The sequence below is a fragment of the Schistocerca cancellata genome, chromosome 3 (assembly GCF_023864275.1).
Source record: "Schistocerca cancellata isolate TAMUIC-IGC-003103 chromosome 3, iqSchCanc2.1, whole genome shotgun sequence".
Classification (NCBI taxonomy): Eukaryota; Metazoa; Arthropoda; class Insecta; order Orthoptera; family Acrididae; genus Schistocerca; species Schistocerca cancellata.
Genome location: NC_064628.1, coordinates 762448530 through 762469704, shown reverse-complemented (window position 1 = coordinate 762469704; position 21175 = coordinate 762448530). Strand labels below are relative to the sequence as shown.

Here is a 21175-nt window from a genome sequence, read left to right as displayed (position 1 = left end):
CGCACTTTCAATTTTGTCCAGTTCGTGGTGTTGGATTTTAGGATGTATATAGAAGCTTGACGGTTTACTATCACCGTTCTAATGTACTTCTTAAATATGGTATTAAAATAACAAAACGTTCTCAGATAATAGATAAAATTGAAGGAAAATAAAAACAACGAAATGTATCATAATCTCTGGTAAGCTGCGTATACTTGTAACATATAGTATCGTAGTAAAGAACTGTCAGAATACAAAATTGTCAAAAGTCTTTCTTTTTACGTTTTGTAAATACAAAAGATGTTACACTTACCACGACTTAACACAAAAAAAACCTTACTTAACGTGTAATATGGTCGTCACTTCCATGTAGACGTAAGTACCAATGCAGATGTAAAAATAAAATCTACGTTTAGATAATTTTACCACTGTTGTTTTTGCTGGGCACTTGATAGTAGAAATTAGGCCAAAACAAACATGTCGTGTAAAATATTAAATAAATTACCTCACTGCATATAGTTTTGGAGCTTTCATTTTCGTTGTGTCTTATAATGACATATAATATGCTGCGGACCGAACAGAACGTAAAACGACGTTATTTTACGCTGCATGTTTTGCAGAATGTATTTGCTGACATTATTTCCTGTTCTTCTCCCTAGGTGGATGTATCTATACTTCTTTGTCCTCTCCGCGACGTATGTAAACAGATACGGAAAACTCCGAGGAACTCGAGAGCCTCGCAGCCCGTCCGCGCCGCAAACAAATTTCCGAGCAGTGGGAGTCCCTTTTCTTCCTTTTCCTGGGCACCGGCCTCCCATTGTCGGTGCAGACCTTGCAGGGGTCCTAGGTTAGACATGGTCGATATTCAGGGTGTTCGCCCTCTCTCGGCCTTGTTCGCCACTCGGCTGACCGACGACCATCGAAAAGCACGTTCTGCAACATTTGCACTGCCGTAAGGAGTACGGCGCTTTATCTAGCTGTGACGATTCATTATTCTACTAGGAGACTGCAACAGTAAGTTACAAATTATTCTGACAACTCAAGAAACATATACTGTTATGCTACACTACACTTTAAATAGACACGAGTATATGACACTATTTTTCAATATTGTCATTAAGTCTATGTCAACAACGGTCGGAAACCTCTACCCTCGACGACAGAAATCCGTTCTTTGGTCTAGATCCATGCAACAACCGCTGTCTGAACGTCTTCAAAAAGTTCTTCCTCCTCCCGCCCCCCCCCCTCCCCTTTTCACCCTCAGCCGTACCTTTCGCCGAAGAGATGGAAATCACATGGTGCAAAATGTAGACTTACCGATGAGCACCTTTGCGGTATTGGTAAAATTACTGGCACCGTTTCGCTACGTCTGGAAGCAGCAATGAGTAAGATCTAGACCGAGCCTTCAGAAACATTCTGAAAAGCCTGTGAGGGTAATGCAGGTTATGCTGCGCTGAGAAATAACAGTTAAGAAAAAAATTTAATACGTTGCACCATTTCGAGTTGTGCACGCAAATTCAAGTTTCCTGCCAGAAACGGTGTCGCCAGCTGTGCTCTTCGTTTGGTTTCCTAAAACCGAACAAGCGAGCGAAAAAAATTTTACTAGTGATGACAGTAAGGATCGAATCCGAGCCAAAGGCTGTGAAGTCTCATACGCTATCGTCTACGCTACGAGAACAACAATTTGGCACACCGGTTGAATACACACACGCAACGGTCTGATTCGCTAATTTTAATACTAATTTTAATTGAATAAACTTGGGTTCTTGGTGAAAAACTGTAAATTAACTAAACAAACACTGTTTTTAGCCTTGTTTCACAATTTTTAATGTTATAGCACAACCTAGGTTTCGGGTTAGAAGCCCGTTTTCAAGTACATTAGTGATTCTGAAAGATGATAACAAATAGATAAACATGATGACAAGGCAAAGATAATCTCAACTTCTTAGGTATCGATTCATAGGTTAATGTACACTTATATCAATGACCATTTTTTTAACAAATTGCATCAATTATTACACATTCATCAATTATACTACAATGACTGGACTAAAGTTATGCAACAGCTAAGAGGTTTTTAACTACGATGGACTGGGTTCCAAAGCTTTGCTTCTATCCTGGGGTTGTGATCTCATCTAAGAGAGGTGAATAAGTGAATTGAGTTTGCTCATTTAATGATAGGTGTGGGGATGTACAAATTTGTTTTTTAATTTCTAAAATTTCTATCATTGTCTGGGGAACATAGAAAAACATAGAGAAACCCTTTTCTATGTTCCTCAGCCAGTAGGTGGTTTCCTCTTCAGTGCAAAAGACAAACAACCAGCTATCACAAAAAGTGGGCCGGCCAGAGTGGTCGAGCGGTTCTAGGTGCTACGTACAGTCTGGAACCGCTACGGTCACAGGTTCGCATCCTGCTTCGGGGATAGATGTGTGTCATGTCCTTAGGTTAGCTAGGTTTAAGTAGTTCTAAGTTTTAGGGGACTGATGACCACAGATGTTAAGTCTCATAGTGCTCAGAGCCATTTGAACCATTTGAACAAAAAGTGGGGTTTATAAAATCACGTGCCGGGAGTGTCGATCTTGCTACTTTGGACAGACTGGGAGATCAATCTGTACCAGCGTCAAGGAACACCACAGAAGCTGGAGATTGAGGAAATCTCATTCAGCCTTTGCATAACATTGCTTGAACAATAATCACAAATACACAATAGATGTACAAGTCCTACACACAGAGGAAAAGGGTCCCAAACTAGACCAATTAGAAATTTTAGAAATTAAAAAACCGATGTGTACATCCCCACACCTATTAATAAACGAGCAAACCCAATTCAATTATTCACCTCTTTTAGATGTGATCACAACTCCAGGATAAAAGCTAACCTTTGGAACCCGGTCGTTGTAGTATAATTGGTGAATGCGTAATAATGGATGCAATTTGTTAAAAAAAAAAAAGGTCGTTGATGTGAAAGTACATTAAGCTGGATCGATACCTAAGAAGTGGAGATTATCTTTGCCTTGTCATCATATTTATCTATGTATATCATTTTTGTAATGTAGTTGAAAATCGGCTTATAGCCAGAAACCTAGGTTCTGCAATAACATTAGTAACAAATTGTGAAACAAGGCTAAAAAAGTGTTTGTTTAGTCAGTTCTAATTAACTCGGAAACGGCGCAACGCATCCAGCTTTTTGCATAACAATTATTTCTCAGCACAGTCTGCCCTGCAATACCCTCAAAAGCTTTTCAGACTCTTTCTCACCACCCCGTATATAACAGGAATTTAACGGTGACTCTGTAAGTTAGACGTATTGCCTACAAGAATCGTAATGCGTGGCGGTTCCCCTATTTCCCCTATCTTTAGGAAGCTTCCTATGCTCTATCGGCCAATTTGCCTCCGGAGCCTAGACGCACAGGGTATTAGTTATGGGTCTAGGGAGGTGCCACACAGTGAAGGGACCTGGAGAAGGCCCCTGTATAATTGCCACCTAATACTAGCAAAGCAAGCCCTGTATTAATTAAAATCTAACTGCGTACTGTGGGTCGAAGGGCGATAGCGCCTGTAGTTGTGACTTCCAAAAACAGAGGTATAATAAACGGAGTTGTCATGAATTCACAAACTTGAAAGCGACGTCCGTCATCTGAGTTATCCAAAAAATTAGCTTCACATGGCCATAAGAGTCAGCTTGCGTCGTACGGACGTTCTAAGCATTTTGATTGTAGTCCAAAATGTAAAGTAATCAGATTTCATTCGTAACTGGACTCGTTCGGGTGTTTTCTTTCATATACATGAATTTTTGTTGCGCTGATTAATTTTACTGTAGTGGTTGTATTTCTATCATTGGACTTCAGATTTACTATCATTCCAACTGTAGAAGCTCCGTGGATGAACGCTATGTGAAGGAAATCAAAGACATATAGCAAAATATGTTCCCATTATTTTCGGCAAGAAGAAATAGACTGAACTACGGTTTCGTCACTCCGTATTAAGGAAAATTCTGGATAACGCAGTCAGCCTTGTCACATTATACACTTCTTTCCTTCTTTACTCGACACATATAATAAAAAATACCTTAATGAAGCTAAATTTGTTGCATTACTGGCTCAAATATGCATTTAAACCTGACAAACGCATGAAATACCGTTCCTGACCCTGTGTTATTCACGAAAGGCGTGTAACATTTACTATTTAAAACACCTCTCGCGTACACGCTCAAACTGCGTACAAGAGGCGGTGGTAAACAGTTGTCTGCCAATTTTTGTGGCATGCAATATGGCGGCTCCGGCTTAAAGCCAACGTACAGTGTACAGTGTAAATATCCTCTTATTACACCTCCATGGTGCCCGCCCGGTTAGCCGAGTGGTCTAACGCACGGCTTTCCGGAGTGGGAAGGAGCGCCTGGTCCCCGGCACGAACCCGCCCGGTGGCCTTGTGTCGAGGTCCGGTGAGCCGGCCGGTCTGTGGATGGTCTTTAGGCGGTTTTACATCTTGCCTCGGCGAATGCAGGCTGGTTCCCCTTATTCCGCCTCAGCTACACTATGTCGGCGATTGCTGCGCAAACAAGTTCTCCACGTACGCGTACACCACCATTACTCTACCACGCAAACATAGGGGTTACACTCGTCTGGTGTGAGACGCCCTGGGGAGTCCACCGGGGGTCGAAACGCACAATAACCCTGGGTTCGGTGTGGGGCGGCGGAGGAGTGAGGTGGACTGCGGTAGCCGTCGTGGGGTTGTGGACCACTGCGGCTGCGGCGGGGACGGAGCCTCTACGTCGTTTCTACGTCCCCAGTTAACACACACACACACACACACACACACACACACATATATATATATATATATATATATATATTGTTGGTGTGGTCTTTAGTCCAGAGACTGGTTTGATGCAACTCTCCACGCTATTCTATCCTGTGCAAGCTTCTTCATCTCCCAGTAACTACTGCAACCTACATCCTTCTGAATCTGCTTAGTGTATTCATCTCTTGGTCTCCCTCTACCACTTTTACCCTCCACGCTGCCCTCCAATACTAAATCGGTGATCCCTTGATGCCTCAGAACATGGCCTACCAACCGATCCCTTCTTCTAGTCAAGTTGTGCCACAAACTTCTCTTCTCCCCAATCCTATTCAATACCTCCTCATTAGTTATGTGATCCACCCATCTACACACACACACATACACACACACACACACACACACACACACACACACACACACACTCCTGGAAATTGAAATAAGAACACCGTGAATTCATTGTCCCAGGAAGGGGAAACTTTATTGACACATTCCTGGGGTCAGATACATCACATGATCACACTGACAGAACCACAGGCACATAGACACAGGCAACAGAGCATGCACAATGTCGGCACTAGTACAGTGTATATCCACCTTTCGCAGCAATGCAGGCTGCTATTCTCCCATGGAGACGATCGTAGAGATGCTGGATGTAGTCCTGTGGAACGGCTTGCCATGCCATTTCCACCTGGCGCCTCAGTTGGACCAGCGTTCGTGCTGGACGTGCAGACCGCGTGAGACGACGCTTCATCCAGTCCCAAACATGCTCAATGGCGGACAGATCTGGAGATCTTGCTGGCCAGGGTAGTTGACTTACACCTTCTAGAGCACGTTGGGTGGCACGGGATACATGCGGACGTGCATTGTCCTGTTGGAACAGCAAGTTCCCTTGCTGGTCTAGGAATGGTAGAACGATGGGTTCGATGACGGTTTGGATGTAACGTGCACTATTCAGTGTCCCCTCGACGATCACCAGTGGTGTACGGCCAGTGTAGGAGATCGCTCCCCACACCATGGTGCCGGGTGTTGGCCCTGTGTGCCTCGGTCGTATGCAGTCCTGATTGTGGCGCTCACCTGCACGGCGCCAAACACGCATACGACCATCATTGGCACCAAGGCAGAAGCGACTCTCATCGCTGAAGACGACACGTCTCCATTCGTCCCTCCATTCACGGCTGTCGCGACACCACTGGAGGCGGGCTGCACGATGTTGGGGCGTGAGCGGAAGACGGCCTAACGGTGTGCGGGACCGTAGCCCAGCTTCATGGAGACGGTTGCGAATGGTCCTCGCCGATACCCCAGGAGCAACAGTGTCCCTAATTTGCTGGGAAGTGGCGGTGCGGTCCCCTACGGCACTGCGTAGGATCCTACGGTCTTGGCGTGCATCCGTGCGTCGCTGCGGTCCGGTCCCAGGTCGACGGGCACGTGCACCTTCCGCCGACCACTGGCGACAACATCGATGTACTGTGGAGACCTCACGCCCCACGTGTTGAGCAATTCGGCGGTACGTCCTCCCGGCCTCCCGCATGCCCACTATACGCCCTCGCTCAAAGTCCGTCAACTGCACATACGGTTCACGTCCACGCTGTCGCGGCATGCTACCAGTGTTAAAGACTGCGATGGAGCTCCGTATGCCACGGCAAAATGGCTGACACTGACGGCGGCGGTGCACAAATGCTGCGCAGCTACCGCCATTCGACGGCCAACACCGCGGTTCCTGGTGTGTCCGCTGTGCCGTGATCATTGCTTGTACAGCCCTCTCGCAGTGTCTGGAGCAAGTATGGTGGGTCTGACACACCGGTGTCAATGTGTTCTTTTTTCCATTTCCAGGAGTATATATATATATATATATATATATATATATATATATATATATATATATATATATATATATATCTCCGGACACTGCGAGAGGGCTGTACAAGCAATGATGTGAACAAATGGTATAAAAATCAACCTATAGAATAAATAAATTTAAACAGAGATTTAAAAACTAATCCTTAAACGAAACTTCCTGGCAGATTAAAACTGTGTGCCCGACCGAGACTCGAACTCGGGACCTTCACCTTTCGCGGGCAAGTGCTCTACCAACTGAGCTACCGAAGCACGACTCACGCCCGGTACTCAACAGCTTTACTTCTGCCAGTACCTCGTCTCCTACCTTCCAAACTTTACAGAAGCTCTCCTGCGAAACAGCTGTGAGTACCGGGCGTGAGTCGTGCTTCGGTAGCTCAGTTGGTAGAGCACTTGCCCGCGAAAGGCAAAGGTCCCGAGTTCGAATCTCGGTCGGGCACACAGTTTTAATATGCCAGGAAGTTTCATATCAGCGCACACTCCGCTGCAGAGTGAAAATCTCATTCTGGAAACATCTCCCAGGCTGTGGCTAAGCCATGTCTCCGCAATATCCTTTCTTTCAGGAGTGCTAGTTCTGCAAGTTTTGCAGGAGAGCTTCTGTAAAGTTTGGAAGGTAGGAGACGAGGTACTGGCAGAAGTAAAGCTGTGAGTACCGGGCGTGAGTCGTGCTTCGGTAGCTCAGTTGGTAGAGCACTTGCCCGCGAAAGGCAAAGGTCCCGAGTTCGAGTCTCGGTCGGGCACACAGTTTTAATCTGCCAGGAAGTTTCATATCAGCGCACACTCCGCTGCAGAGTGAAAATCTCATTCTAATCCTTAAACGTCCATAAACAGTTTAAAAAAGTAACATCACCTTATATCTTGCTTACATGCCAGAACAAATAAAACGCAGACATTATTCGTTTTGTAAATAAAAACTGCCTTTTCCTTGCTGCAATGCATGTTACTTGTTCCAGACGGATATATATATCCGTTTGGAACAAGTAACATGCATTGCAGCAAGGAAAAGGCAGTTTTTATTTACAAAACGAATAATGTCTGCGTTTTATTTGTTCTGGCATGTAAGCAAGATATAAGGTGATGTTACTTTTATATATATATATATATATATATATATATATATATATATATAAGTGAAAAACGTCCAAATGTGTGTGTGAAATCCTAAGCTTACACACTACTTAATCTAAATTATCCTAAGGACAAACACACACACCCATGCCCCAGGGAGGACTCGAATCTCCACCGGGACCAGCCACACAGTCCATGACTGCAGCGCCCTGGACCGCTCGGCTAATTCCGCGCGGCAAAATACAAGTGACAGCGAAATTTAGTTTAAATGTTCATCACTTATTTTATCGTATTTGTGCATCAGTGCAGCGTTACTATCCTCTACGGTTCTAGGCACTTCAGACCGGAACCGCGTGAATGCTGCGGTCGCAGGTTCGAATCCTGCCTCGGGCATGGATGTGTGTGATGTCCATAGGTTGGTTAGGTTTAAGTAGTTCTAAGTTCTAGGGGACTGATAACCTCAGATGTTGAGTCCCATAGTGCTCAGAGCCATTTGAACCATTTTCAACTATTCTCTAACACGAATTGGCCCACGAGTTACAATTATATCCATTAGAAAACAGTTGGAGCTTTGCGCGTATATCTTTACGAGACCAAGTCCCACACAGGGGCGTTTAGTTTTAAATTTTTTAATAAAGTGTATTTTAAAAAAACTTATTTTGTTGGCTTTCGGAACGTGCCCATGCAGCCGTCTCAACATTGGAAATGTGCTGCTGCTTCAATCACACCGCTTCGGCGGTTGCTCGCTGTTGGCGGCTTGTTGCCTGTTGCACTGGTCAGCGTGCACACAAGAGGCGCCGAGTTATGGTATTTACATCGATCTTCTGGCAACTTCTTTTTTAACTACGATTAATCACAGAAATTCTCACCGTTACGGGCAGTTGTTGCCCATACATAACAATATTCCCAGACAACTAGACAGTTGGGTTGGCTGCTAAAGTAAATTAATACGGTCAGTAGGAAGCTGCAAATCACAAAGTCCCATATACTTCAACTTCAGAATACGTTTCAGGTACAATGCCATTTTATTCTCATACTGTGGGCCACCTACTATCCGTAGCGCAGCATGACTCTGTATGCAGAAAACCAAAACAGTTGCCGGTACTCTCTTTTGACAATGCACCGCTCTTGTTGCACAATGAGACGATTTACTATCTAGAGGCCCTACGAACGTACGCCAGAGAAAATTAAGGGGCCTTGTAACTTTACGATCCATATTCATCTGTGTCATTCGTGATGGAACACTGTTTTTTCGTTCGTGCCTGTAAGCTTCCGCGGCATCGCACAAAATCGAAATCGTGGCTGCGGCTATAATCCACCCACTATTGACGACGTGTGGCACACGAGACAAATTACACAACAAATTACTCCGCGGAGTTCCTCGGAAATGTTTATTGTCGAAGTCGGATTAAATCTCTGCACTGCTGCACTGTTACAAAAGTCTAAATAATGGTCGCCAGACCAACTTCAACAAGCGAGACGTGTTGAAATTGTCAATAATTAAGGCCCTGTAGATGTCTGGCTGCTCTGTGCAAGATTTTGGACTGGAAAATACCATTAACGCCTAGCACCGGCTGCAGCTGGTTTTCAGCTGATACTCTCCACAACAAAGGCAGTTCAAAGCAACAGGTCAAAAGATACAGAAAAAGGCTACACTTTGAAGTTGCACGGAAACTAATGAAATTTATTGGCTTAGATTAGACTTCTAAAAATCTGTCATTAATATGAGACACCACCTCCAGCTAGCTAATACAAGCATGTCCTGCTATTAGGTTTAACCTTGCTGAGCATGTATATTTACGCCATCAAAGTCGCAACGCTCACCAAGAAAATTGGAAAATGTCAAAAACAAAAAGGGAACACAGTTAAAATTCTTGTTGTCGCTCCTTAGTTGAGAAACAGCTTGGATGATCAAGAAATGTCACTGACTCCCGATTCCAGAAATACACTGCGGAAACACCGCCTTCTCTCCGGAGGGCACACGGCTTCTATACGTCACGAGAGCTACCTGCCGACTCCTCGATAGCGTGAGCTCCAAACTTCTACACGAAATTATTTACATGCAGGCCTTTCTGCCGGTCAGATTCAGTAGGCGAATGCATGCATTGTCGAACATCTTCCTCCCACTGAGACCACTACGTGCCACTTGTTGCTATCTATATGTAGCATGTAATTTACTTTATGGTCTATATTTTTTCTTTTGTTAGAAATTTTTTGTGCTTTACTGGTTGCAATTGTATTTCACTTTGTAAGCATTTTGCCTCCTGCAAACGTAGTTTAATTTCTACATTTTGCATTGCAGTCTAAATATTTCCTTTTATGTTAAAGCACAAATTAAAGCAAAAAAAAGTCCACATCGATAATTTTTTTTATATTATCGTAGTATCGATATAATTTTAAGTATAGGTACCGATACAAATTATGGTATCGACTCTTGGACCTTGCATAAAGTTCGTCGCCGAAGATAGAACATGAGCTGTCAGAATTTTCTTCATTAGTTTACCTTTTCCACTTACGTCCACAAACACTCTTGGTAAAATTTTATGGAAGAATGTGCTGCATTTTCTGAGGCCAGAACTATTCTTTTCAGATGCTTGTTCATCGTTAGTAAAGAGATAGCTGTGCCATCACTGAATAATCAACAGTGGGTTAATTAAAATCAGAATTCTCATTAGAACCCGTACGACGGCAGTCCATCCAGCCTCCGCCCTCTCAAGCTAACAATAACAGCGAAAATGAAGGCTTCTCGTACACAAGCTAAATCCGAAATAGCCTGCCCCAAGATTAATTTTCCTACGGCTTTTGTTCGCTTGACAAAGTCAAGAATTTCACGCCTGTTGCGTTAACTCTTACACTTACCATTCATTAAATGTTTTATGTTAAGCTATATTTCATACAAAGACTACCGTAATTAACCATTTAATCTTTGTTGGCTGTTCTCTCTCCTAGGGAAGTCCATATTTCACTAACTTTTTTCTGCCCCGCGGACTTGAAAGCCGATCCACCATCTATAATCATAAAACAGTAAGGAGTTGAATTCATGCATTTGAGTCGTTTCTGGATGTCTGTGTACCTCAGCTATGCCACAGGAAATCCTCTGGCTGTGATTGTTCAACATCTGTGCCCACAGAGGAGAGGAAACAGGACAGACCGGCATATAAACTTTCATGACGAGAAGAGACACTCTGAGAATATTTTTAAGTTTATAATTTGGTTTCACACTGATTTAGTTAACTTAAACCAGACTATCCCAAACTGTGTTCCGCAGAATACTGATGTTGCTTGGGAAATGAATAAGTGCTCCTCGAAAAACTATTAATGATGTGTTTTCTCACAAAAAATGGTATTATTTCTGTGTTATTACTTATGATTTAAAATTAAAGTAGTTACTGAATAAAACAAGTTTTACTCATATTTTATAATTTTATTAACCTTTAAAATAAAAAAAAGGTATTCCATCAGTGTATCAGGATTCTCAAAGTGTTCTATCAGAGGAAAAGTTTGGGTAGCCTGATCTAACCTGATATTACTTACGCAATAGTAGAAAACACGATCAGACACAATGAATTTATTCTGACGAGACTCAGATATTCCACTTGCACTTCGTTCATAAATTAATACATATACACTATATGTATTAGAACGCACTGCTCTGTTTATAGTGGCTTTGGCAATATTCTCCACAAATATTGCATCACTTGATAGAGTTTTTCATAGTTTATGCAGGAAAGTCTTAAGCGCGAAAAACACAAGAGATTACTCATCAGTACGTGCCCTTCATTTACTTTGTTCGTCGTTGACCGTCAGTCATTTCCAAGTGTTCATTGATATCTGTTTTTCAACGAAATTAAAGATCGAAAATATGTTGTATAAACATAAAAGTTCCGATGCTGGTAATCCATCGATTCCGTTTGTGGTAGTACAATGTTGATGATACTGCTGTAATGTATGTGTGGGGCTGAGTAAATGGAGTTCGTATTTCGCAATACACAAATCGCCACAGTGCACTCTTAAGTATCTTTATTGAGTCACAACACATAATTATGCAGCGCGTTTCACTTAAAATGTTTCTTACTGTAATATTCGATTATAAACAGTTATAACACTGTCTAGCTTATGTTGTTGTTGTGGTCTTCAGTCCTGAGACTGGTTTGATGCAGCTCTCCATGCTACTCTATCCTGTGCAACCCTCTTCATCTCCCAGTACCTACTGCAACCTACATCCTTCTGAATCTGCTTAGTGTATTCATCTCTTGATCTCCCTCTACGATTTTTACCCTCCACGCTGCCTTCCAATACTAAATTGGTGATCCCTTGATGCCTCAGAACATGTCCTACCAACCGATCACTTCTTCTAGTCAAGTTGTCATAAACTTCTCTTCTCCCCAATTCTATTCAATACCTCCTCATTAGTTATATGATCTACCCATATAATCTTCAGCAATCTTCTGTAGCACCACATTTAGAAAGCTTCTATTCTTTTCTTGTCTAAACTATTTATCGTCCATGTTTCACTTCCATACATGGCTACAATCCGTACAAATACTTTCAGAAACGACTTCCTGACACTTAATCTACACTTGATGTTAACAAATTTCTCTTCTTCAGAAACGCTCTCCATCCCGTTGACAGTCTACATTTTATATCCTCTCTACTTCGACCATCATCAGTTATTTTGCTCCCCAAATAGCAAAACTCCTTTACTACTTTAAGTGTCTCATTTCCTAATCTAATGCCCTCAGAATCACCCGACTTAATTCGACTACATTCCATTATCCTCGTTTTGCTTTTGTTGATGTTCATCTTATATCCTCCTTTCAAGACACGTCCATTCCGTTCAAATGCTCTTCCAAGTCCTTTGCTGTCTCTGACAGAATTACAATGTCATCGGCGAACCTCAAAATTTTTATTTCTTCTCCATGAATTTTAATACCTACTCCAAATTTTTCTTTTGTTTCCTTCACTGCTTGCTCAATATACAGATTGAATAACATCGTGGAGAGGCTACAACCCTGTCTCACTCCCTTCCCAACCACTGCTTCCCTTTCATGCCCCTCAACTCTTATAACTGCCATCTTTTTTCTGTACAAATTGTAAATATCCTTTCGCTCCCTATATTTTACCCCTGCCACCTTTAGAATTTGAAGGACAGTATTCCAGTCAACGTTGTCAAAATCTTTCTCTAAGTCTACAAATGCTAGGAACGTAGGTTTGCCTTTCCTTAATCTTTCTTCTAAGGTGAGTCGTAAGGTCAGTATTGCCTCACGTGTTCCAATATTTCTACGGAATCCAAACTGATCTTCTCCTACGTCCGCTTCTACCAGTTTTTCCATTCGTCTGTAAATAATTTACGTTAGTATTTTGCAGCCATGACTTATTAAACTGATAGTTCGGTAATTTTCACATCTGTCAACACCTGCTTTCTTTGGGATTGGAATTATTATATTCTTCTTCAAGTCTGAGGGTATTTCGCCTGTCTCGTACATCTTGCTCACCAGATGGTAGAGTTTTGTCAGGACTGGCTCTCCCAAGCTTAATACATACTTTATAACGTGCCCTTGGTTATGAACGGTTTATTTTGTTTTTGTCTCCTTAAATTCTGGCATGTGAAGCCAAGAATAACATGTGGGGCGAGTATGTTTGCATGATCATCAGCCGTAGCAAGCACAGAAATATTCGTTTTGTAAATAAAAACCACATTTTTCTTTCTGCAATGTACTTTACTTGTTCCAGACGCGTTTCGCTTTTTACTTTTAGGCATCTTCAGTGGAATCTAGAAGGGAACAGTTTTGTTTTCATATGCGGTACCTGCGTGACTTCCAGAATGTGACCTAATGAGAGGAAACGCAGATGCCAGACAAAATCTCGGATATATGTAAGTAATCACTTACACTTAAAGTAGTAAAGGAGTTTTGCTATTTGGGGAGCAAAATAACTGATGATGGGCGAAGTAGAGAGGATATAAAATGTAGACTGGCAATGGCAAGGAAAGCCATTCTGAAGAAGAGAAATTTGTTAACATCGAGTATAGGTTTAAGGGTCAGGAAGCCGTTTCTGAAAGTATTTGTATGGAGTGTAGCCATGTATGGAAGTGAAACATGGACGATAAATAGTTTGGAGAAGAAGAGAATAGAAGCTTTCGAAATGTGGTGCTACAGAAGAATGCTGAAGATTACATGGGTAGATCACATAACTAATGAGGAAGTATTGAGTAGGATTGGGGAGAAGAGAAGTTTGTGACACAACTTGACTAGAAGAAGGGATCGGTTGGTAGGACATGTTCTGAGGCATCAATGGATCACGAGTTTAGTACTGGAGGGCAGCGTGGAGGGTAAAAATAGTAGAGGGAGACCAAGAGATGAATACACTAAGCAGATTCAGAAGGTTGTAGGTTGCAGTAGGTACTGGGAGATGATGAAGAAGGTTGCACAGGATAGAGTAGCATGGAGAGCTGCATCAAACCAGTCTCAGGACTGAAGACCACAACAACAACAACAACATTATTTTTGTTAACTCAGAAGCATAAATTTAATGTACACCGCTAAGTCACTGTAGACCCTACAAATCGACATAAATTCGAACATGATACATCTATCCATTCCTGAGAGAATGAGGTCTTAACACATGGATGGACAAAGAGACAGATGGACAACAAAGTGATCCTGATTGAGGTATGGAAAACTAAAAATGAGGATGAGTTGAAGGTAGATTTGTTTACCAACGTAAGAGTTCTATTTACTTAGCTGCTAATAAAAATGTAAGATGAAATCTAGATTTTCGAAGATATGTTTACCATACAACTTTATTAATTACTGTTAGCGTAGATCTTACAAGTGCGTGCATGTGTGTGTGTGTGTGTGTGTGTGTGTGTGTGTGTGTGTGTTTCTGTTTCATTACTTATAGTGACTGATTAATATATTAACTTATTACTTATCAATTGGTTGCTGACTGATATCTAGCAGATTTCTTGCATTACATTTGGGTGGTGTGGTGATCTAAGTTAGCAGCCAATGTGGAGGCACTGACTTCTTGCAGTGAGTGGTTAAAAGTCATGAGAAGCCGCTAGTTGTGATGTCGGTCGCTGGTCGCAGAAGCTGGCGGTAGTACTGATCTAACAACTGAGCCAGACGGTGCTGCGTTGCCGACCGCAGCACCGTATTCTGCCTGTTTACATATCTCTGTATTTGAATACACATGCGTATATACAACGAAGTTACTGTTATTACAATGGCAGGTTATCAAGATATAAATGAATTTGAGCGTGGTGTTATAGTCGGCGCACGAGCGATGGGACACAGCGTCTCCGAGGTAGCTATGAAGTTGGGGTTTTCCCGTACGACCATTTCACGAGTGTACTGTGAATATCAGGAATCCGGAAAAACATCAAATTTCCATCACTGCGGCTGGAAAAAGATCCTGGAGGATAGGGACCAACGACAACTGAAGAGAATGGTTCAACGTAACAGAAGCACAATCCTTCCGCAAATTTCTGCAGATTTCAATGCTGGGCTATCAACAAGTATCAGTGTGCAAACCATTCAACGAAACATCATCGAGATGAGTTTTCGGAGCCAAAGGCCCAGTCGTGTACTCTTGATGACTGCACGACACAAAGGTTTATTATTTATAAATTGTTCAGGAACCAGACTACAGTTACAAGAGTTGAAGAGTTTGAATGGGAACCAGTAGCTAACGTGTGACACAAGGTTACAGCCTATTCCCGATGTTATTCACTCTGCACATCAACCAATCAGTAAAGAAAACCAAGGATATATTTGGAAAGGGAATTGAACTTCAGTGAAAAGAAATAAAAACTTTGTGGTTCGCTGATGACATTGTAATTCTGTCAGAAGTAGTAAGGACTTGGAAAAGCAGTTGAACGAAATGGATAGTATCCTGAAAAGAGATTATAAGATGAACACCAAAAAAAGTAAACCCAGGGTAATGGAATGTGGTCGAGGTAAATCAGGCGGCTAGAGGGAATTAGAATAGAAAATGTAACACTAAATGTTGTCGACGAGTTTTGCTGTTTGGGCAGCAAAATATCATGATGATTGAGGGACAGAGAATAAAAATCCAGACGCAAATATAAGAAAAAACTTTCCGGAAAATAGAAATTTGTTAAAATGTAATATCAATTTCATTTAAGAACTCTTTTTCTGAAGGTATTTATCTGGGGTATAGCCTTATACAGATGTGAAAATGATGAAAAGCAACTGAGACACGAAAAGGATAAAATATTTTGAAATGTGGTACTACAGAGGAATGCCCAATACTAGATTGGTAGAGCAAGTGACTGACCAAGAGATACTGAGTAAAATTGGAGGGGGGGGGGAAGCTTATGGTACAAACTGACTAAAAAGAGGATTTGGTATAGGACACATGGTGAGGCTTCAAGCAATGGTCAGTTCGATATTGAAGGGAGGTGTGTGGGGTGGAAGTTGTAGAAAGAGACTGAGACATGAATGTAGTAAGCAGGTTGATTGTCGACTGTTTCATTGGCCTAATTGGGGCCATTATGAAATCTACGGGCAGTTTACCCGACATCAGCACGATGTTTCCTGCGTGTGACTTTTTTGTGCAGCTTGCTCACTTTACATTACATTCAGTACGACACATTATTAGAGATGTAGCATCTAATATGGAATTCAGCATCTGAGCATAGTGATAGCATTACAAGGAGATGGATTTAAACAACTTGTACTGGCAGCAATTGATGTGACGGATGTGGTACACTTGCAGGAAGAGAAAGACGAATGTGATGCAACAGAAGTATTAAAGACAGGTGGATGGGGGGGGGGGGGGCGAGTGTTGTGTAGCTGTAAACAGCGTGATTGACTGCCAAATGCAAAGGAAAAAAAACAGATAACTGGTAGAAGAACTAAGTTTTACGGTTTGACATCGAAGAAGGTAGATGTTGATTTTTAAGGAAAAAGTTATGTGATATGTATGTGCTACAGAATTTTATGTAATATGGTTTTTAACTGTGGAGAGTGGAATCAGTTTGTCCCAGAGGCGGATAGCAGCCATTGAGAAAGAGTCCGCGAATGTTCCTGTTTTATGAATGGGTAAAGTTAGGATACTAAGAAAGAAGATATTGTATTGCTATTGTGACAAGAACTTATGCTATAATCCGAGGTACTAGGATTTATTATGAAAAGGAGGAGTGGAAGGTGCGATTTCAAGCACGTGAAACAGCTTTTAAGCTATTTTTTGTTTGTTTTATGTAGCATTAGGACTTAGGTTTCAGATTAATTTTGTAATTATCTGAATGCTGATGCTTCTGTATTGAAGTGTGAAATTCCACAATGGAACATAGGATGTTCTAAACGACATACAAATAAAGTACTTGGTAATTAGTACTCGTATGTCAGTCGAATGATCAGTTGCAGTTGTATATTACATTCTGGCTAATGACTTCTACAACAACTGTGGTCTGTAAAACGGTTGCAATACTGACGCATGCCTTTCTGAGGAAACAAGTAGCGCTCTGTAAATGGAAAAAACGAAGAATTTGTTTATAGCGTTTTCGATCTGGAGAGTCAGAGTAGTATAATATAAAGTTATTCTATGAAGTTGCAAAACAGTGCTGCATAATTGTCCTGAAACCAAATGTTTATGTGCTGTTTGCCACTTGCCTTTACAATCCGTATGTGACGTTCTTTTAGCTATGTCTTGTTTCTTCATGCTTCCGAAGGAGAACGATGAATAGGTTTAGTTCGAGGAGTTTTCCGGTAGCCTTCCGTTATCCACTTTGCCGGTGATAAATTATGCATAAGGCACTCACCTGAAACAAAGAAATAAAAAAAACTGATGTTGGAAAATGTCTAATCTCTGAAGTTTCAATGGAACAAGAGGTTTCAGTGTGCATAAGAGATAGTTCTAAGTGTATAAAATACTCGTTCGTTGCACCTAGACACTACACAAGGGTATATGACGCCCAATAAAGGTGCCAGTATATTGAAGCTATGTGTAGAGTATCCGTTTTAAAAGACGAAAGATCAAAAACAAAATTGTCATCCACATTTACACACTGCAAACCACTCTGCAGTGGATGGAGAGGGTGCTTAGCATGGTGTAGTATGTTACATTGTCTTCCCGTTTCAATCAAATATGGAGGGAGGGAAAAACAACTGCTTAAGTATCTCTTGTTCGTGCTGCAATTGTTCTTGTCCAGCCGGTCCCTAAGGAAGCGATGCTGAGGGAGCTGAAAAATATCTCTCGATTCTTTACTTAATACTGATCCTTAATAATTTGTAAGTACCTTTTCGTGTGATAATGGCATCTATCTTCAAATGTTTAAGATTTCTTCCACTACTCAGAGACATTTTCCCTCCCCCCCATCCCCCCCTCCCGACTGATCAACCAAATCTGACCACCTTCCTTTGTATGCTTCCTACTTTCAATATCTCCTGTTAATCTTATTTAGTATTGGTCCCACAGCTTGAACAACATTCTGCGATGAGTAGCACAGGTGTTTTGTAACCACTCTCCTTTGTAGACCTACTGCATTTTCCCAGTTTCCTACAAATGAATCAAAGTCTGCCACCTGCCTTAGCTACGAGTGAACCCATGTGACCATTCCATTTCTTATCGTTGCAAATTGAAACACCCAGGCACTTTTACGATGTCACCGATTCTAATCCAAGCACACTGACGTTGCAGCAATGGGTTACAACTTTTATTTGTTTGCTGAGCGTAAAATTTTTCATTTCTAAGCTTTTAAGACAAGTAGCAATCTTTGCACCACACTGAAATGTAATCAAGATCTGACTGGATACTGGGGCGGTTTTTTCATATAGTAATTCCTTATAAATAACTGAATCATGCATAAAAGTTGGAAGTTATAATTAATTGAAGTAAATATAAACACCACGAGTCTCCACATACCTCCATGGGGGACGACATCTCTCGATTAATCTCCATCCAAGATGTCATTTTGTGTTTCCCTACTGAACAATCCTCAGCCCAGTCACAAATATGGTTTGAAATTTCATATAATAGTACTTCGTTATAGTCGATGACATAGGGCCAAGTTCAATGCCTTTCAGAATTCAAGCAATATTGTTTCTACCTGACTGCCTTCATCATGGCTTTCAATATGCCATGTGAGAAAGCGTAAGTTGGATCTCTCACGATCGATGTTCATCAGCTGGTCTCAGGAAGTCTACTATGTTTTTATGTACGTCGTCTGTTGGTGGGTATTAGGACAGCAGTTGCTTTATTTATGGGCAATAACGATAGTACATTTAGCTGTATATATTAATTTTTATTTATTTACGGCTGACTTCAATTCAGCAAACATATCATTCATCATACTATACAAAAAATAAAACCAATACATCTATGTTTACTTTTTCAAACGATAGCTATATTAGAATGGATCAGTATTTATTATATGTGTATGTACCCAATATAGTACTAAAATGTATACATCAACTGTTACAAAATGGTTATAACTGTAGGAAAACGAAATAGCTTACACTGAAGGCATATAGGGTTGTTGAGGACCGAATTCCACTTGTCAGTCACAGAGAATTGTCAAATGCTGTGGTGTACAATGTGTCATTTGCAAGTGCGCATGTGTGCCACCTGCAATGGAATTTCTGTGAGTCTGGTCCATTGTACTGTGATAGCTTATTAGTAACAAAGAAACATAGAATAAATTGTGTCAACTGAAGATGTAAAATCTGTAAATGAATCCGCAGTCATATTGGAAACTTTATTTATAAAGGTCTATATTGATCACAAAATTTATTACAATCAACTTTTATTGGGTTCGGCTACTGCCATCTTCAGATCATAAAATGTTCTGATGTGGATATCAATGTCAAATTCTATACATGCACGTACACTGTGTATATTTCATTGGTTATATAATGCAATTACATGTGTCTGTATAGTGTATTGTGTTTATAAGCATTATTTTATTTCATAGATATAACAAAAATTTGACATAATAAAGCAGTAAATAATTCAAAAAGGGCATCAATCCGAAAACGGATTCCATTTTGATAGACACATATCATGTGTGTCATAAATACAGCGTGTGGCAATAGTTGTAATTTGGCGTGAACGTCAATGTAGTTGGTTTACTATAAAAAGTAGAATATACGTATCAGATAGGATGTCTTAGTTTATATGAAGGGCCAAAGAATACTCCACTCTACAACATAAGCTGATTACGTTTTCAATGGGAGAACACCATTATACTTCTAGCAAACGTCCACAACCATCTGTGTTGAACATAACATAATACATGAAAGTCCAATCATAATTAGGATATTCTGTCATAAGTAATATGTAAAGTTCATCATAATATCTCCACATACATTTCGTATGAGGTGTATACGGCTGTATCACAACAACCTAACTATTAGTAGGAAGTAACGTCTGAAGATATCAGAAGAAGATATTGTGAGACCTGAATTTCTCTTAGCGCATACAATTTTCAAATAACTTCCGGGAATTAAGCCAGGTAACACTTTCAGCGACCGCCGATATTTCGGCTCGAGAACACCCCACCAATTTCAAGCCAAACTGCAACGGACGGGCGACGTACATGCAAATTTAAAACCTCGGTTCTCGGACTGATGCAATAAAGATAACACACACACCGAACACTAGTGCCACCAAAGATGACCAGAGTTAGAGATATCGATGGTGAGACTACGATCTCGCAGGTGAGGTAGCATTGGCTCTGTCCGTCTCTTTTTAGAGAATATGGTGAATAATACAAATGCGCTTCAAAAATTGTTGCTAATCAGGTAAATTCGAATAATTGTCTAAGAAAGTAAAAAAATGTTAGGCCATTTTCCTTACCATCGTTTACGTGGATTTACATGACACAATGATGGTAGAAACACCCTTAAATTGTTTACATGCTATAGTTTAGTACTTGCTAAGATTAATTTTATATTGTGCTGAATAATAGATCATTTCTGAAGTTATTGTATTTTAGTATTGCAAAAGCTGTTAATGGAAATTTTAATATCAAAAACTGGAACAATTTGCACCTTTTAAATTAGTATTTTTGAGAAGTTTCGCAGACGTGTTTCGTTAATTGGCCTAGCAAGTGAACAGTGATACGTCAGTGCTAACCCATGTCAGATGTTTTTGTGTTGAAAGTAAACAGTGTTAAACAGCAATTGACAATTTCCCATAAAACTTAAATTTTTAAAATGTGTCGGCCTTCACGCTTTCCCGGTGAGGCGTTGTCATTCTGGAAAATCAGATTTTCTGTTAGTAATCTGATTCCTACTTTCACGATATTTCGATCGCGTGCAAGTACGACGTGGATTAGTGGCAAAAAACCCGATTTTCCAACATAAAAATAGCTCATTACTATAAATATATTTGAAAACAATGATTTAGCTGAATAAAATTCACACTGAATGTACTTAAAAATCGTATTTATGAGATTTTGTTGAAACTTTACTGTGCAGTGTCTCTAAACATCCAACTTCTTCCCAG

At 40.9% G+C, this 21175-nt stretch overlaps 1 non-coding gene across 1 annotated transcript; it reads left to right on the top strand.

The window, feature by feature from the left end:
- Positions 1–6999: 6999 nt before the first annotated feature.
- On the top strand, positions 7000–7074 carry Trnas-cga (transfer RNA serine (anticodon CGA)). The gene has a single exon. It is a non-coding gene; the product is annotated as a tRNA-Ser (tRNA).
- Positions 7075–21175: the final 14101 nt, after the last annotated feature.